Below are 3,015 nucleotides of genomic sequence, written 5' to 3' on the forward strand. Positions count from 1 at the left end.
ATAATTTAAAGGAGATACATCAGCTATTTTAGATTTGTTTTTAACTCTAAGAAATCATTTATAAATGTAAATCCCCAAACTGGAAACTAACAAAGTATAAATCTATTCTAGTGTTTCAATTTAAATTTTTCTAGTGTTAAATAATAATAAATCTTGAACTATAGATATTTATGGAGATAAATTTTATATTTTCTCTAATGTCCTTAAAAGTATCGTGTGAAAGTGTTATGCTAAGTATTATCTTGAGTTTTTTCCTTAAAAAACGTTTCCAGTGTTAGAACCCAGTAAATATTACTTTATTTACATTTATTTTATTTTGACTTTTCGGCCACACCCGGTGATGCTCAGGGGTTGTTCCTGGCTATGCGCTCAGAAATCACTCCTTGGCAGCACATATACTAAAATTGGAATGATACAGAGAAGATTAGCATGGCCCCTGGCAAGGATGACATGTAAAGCGTTCCATATTAAAAAAAAAAAATCGCTCCTTGGGGACCATATGGGACGCTGGGGGATCAAACAGCAGTCCGTCCTAGGTTAGTGCGTGCAAGGCAAACACCCTACCACTGTGTGACTGCTTTGGCTCCTTTATTTACATTTTTAAAACAAATTATGATTATTAAATTGGGGGTTCTAACCACGGTCTGTCCTAGGTTATAAACTGGGCAGTTTTTAGTGGAAGCTTCCACCATAGGAAATAATCCACACAGGTTAGGAAGATAAAAATAATTCAGAAACATCTAACAAAAGCTGTCTGCAAGTAGGCAAAAGGGTACCAGCAGGCAGGCAGGCTAATTGTAGACCCCAAACTGAAAAAAGTCTCTCTGAGCTAAGGTCTTTATTGGAAAGAGTAGGACCATTCTTATGATGAAGAACAGGCAGGGATAGGGGACTAATCTTGAGGTTCCTTTCACCTGGGTGGAACAAGCACATACAAAGAAGAAATATTCTGTTGAGTAAGAACCAGTTACTCCAACACATTTGATCTAAAAGAAAAAAAATCCCAATTTTTATAGATTAAACTTTTCCTAGAGTAAATTTTCCCTTAAATGCAAATTGAGTCCAAATTAATTTATTTTCATAACTACACATTCGCTTTGCCATAAAGTCCCTTAATTCTGATCATATTTTTATGTTTTTATTTGTTTTAAATAAGTATAACAGGGTAGAGAGATAGCACAGTGGTATGGTATTTATTTGCCTTGCATATAGCCAATCCAAGATAGATATTGGTTCGAAACCTGACATCCCATATAGTCCCCCATGCCTGCAGTCGTGATTTCTGAGCACACAGCCAGGAGTAACCCCTGAGTGCTGCCAGGTGTGGCCCCAAAACCAGAAAGAATAAAATGAAATAAAAATAAATATAATAAAAATGAAAGTAGCTGGATTTCTCCTTAAGTACTAATAGAAAAAGGAATGACTCTAAACTGCTCTCTGTCTGGAAATCATTGATTAAAAATGCAACAAGGAAGAGCAGTCACTGGTAATTGTTCAAGTAAAAGAAAGCTGGATGAGAAAAACTCAGTTAATATTTATACATATATACATACATACACACATACATACATATATATCTGAACTACTGCAAAAAGATTTTATAAAAATCGACATAACTTTTTTTTCCCTGCTGAGCCAGCCTAGACACACCAAGGACCATAATCTCTCCAGGATCCACACCCGGACCCAGACCCAGTAAGATGTCCTCACCCAACGAATGTGGGGCCAATTCCTGCCATGTAATTGGGCACCCAGAGACTTAAAGGGGACAGCGGCCATGCTCTCTGCCTTTTTCCTGCTGAGCCAGCCTAGACACACCAAGGACCATAATCTCTCCAGGACCCACACCTGCCTAGACACACCAAGGACCATAATTTCTCCAGGACCCACACCCAGTAAGATGTCCCCACCCAACGAATGTGGGGCCAATTCCTACCATGTGATTGGGTACCCAAAGACTTAAAAGGGATGGCAGCCATGCTCTCTGCCTTTTTCCTGCTGAGCCAGCCTAAACACACCAAGGACTATAATCTCTCCAGGAAACACACCCGAAAAGTGTGGCCGCTCTGCTTTGTTTCGCAGCTGTGCTTATCTTGTAACCCCTGAATTCCATTTCTGCACATTGTAAGAAGCAATCTACAGCATTACCAATGGAGCAATTTTGCAGTAAACCCCCATATTTACAGAAATAAAGATGGCTCCTCTAATAATCTAAAAAGTAGGAAACAGCTAAGTATCCTCTCAAATAAGAAGTTTAGATTAGAATTATAGAAAATATTCAGGAAGCTCAAAAAAAGCATTGATAGACTTGACTGGAGCACAATTAAGCATCAAGAGGATTTTTCAACTGAAATTAGAAATTATCACACTGAACTAACAGATCAGAAAAACTGAGCTTATACAACTGTTGCCAGGCACGGGGTTTGGGGGAGACACCATGCTTGAGGCTTTTTCCCTAGACTGGGGAGTGCTAGGAGGCTTGGCAGGCCCCCAGCTGTCCTTGTCTTTTTCTCCTGACTCCAGACCTTTCCTGGGTGCCAGCTCAGATTGCCAGAAGTGGGTTCAGGTGGACTCTTAGTGGTCCTCAGGCTTTCCCCTCCCTCTGTACTCCAGGGGGGTTGCATGGGGAGGAGGGCTGGCAGACATCTGGCTTCTGGTTTCCTCTTTGATTCTGGAGACCAGCTCTTGCCTATGGGGTTTGGGGAGGCCCCATACCAGAGCCCTTATCCCTGTCCTGGGAAGTGCTGGGAGGCTTGGCAGGCCCCCAGCCATCCTTGTCTTTTCCCCCTGACTCCAGGCCTTCCCTGGGTGCCAGCTCAGATGGCCAGAAGTGGGTTCAGGTGGACTCTTATTGGTCCTCAGGCTTCCCCTCTCCCTCTGTACTTCAAGAGGGAGGTGCATGGGGAGGAGGGCAGGCAGACATCTGGCTTCTGGTTTTCTCCTTGATTCTGGAGAGCAGCTCTTGCCAGGTATAGGATTTGGGGAGGCCCCATACCGGAGCCCTTCTCCCTGGCC

General features: G+C 42.3%; 1 pseudogene; it reads left to right on the top strand.

The window, feature by feature from the left end:
- The first annotated feature begins 376 nt into the window (after positions 1-376).
- On the top strand, positions 377-472 carry LOC126012381 (uncharacterized; annotated as a pseudogene).
- Positions 473-3,015: the final 2,543 nt, after the last annotated feature.

This window comes from Suncus etruscus, chromosome 6 (assembly GCF_024139225.1).
Source record: "Suncus etruscus isolate mSunEtr1 chromosome 6, mSunEtr1.pri.cur, whole genome shotgun sequence".
Lineage (NCBI taxonomy): Eukaryota > Metazoa > Chordata > Mammalia > Eulipotyphla > Soricidae > Suncus > Suncus etruscus.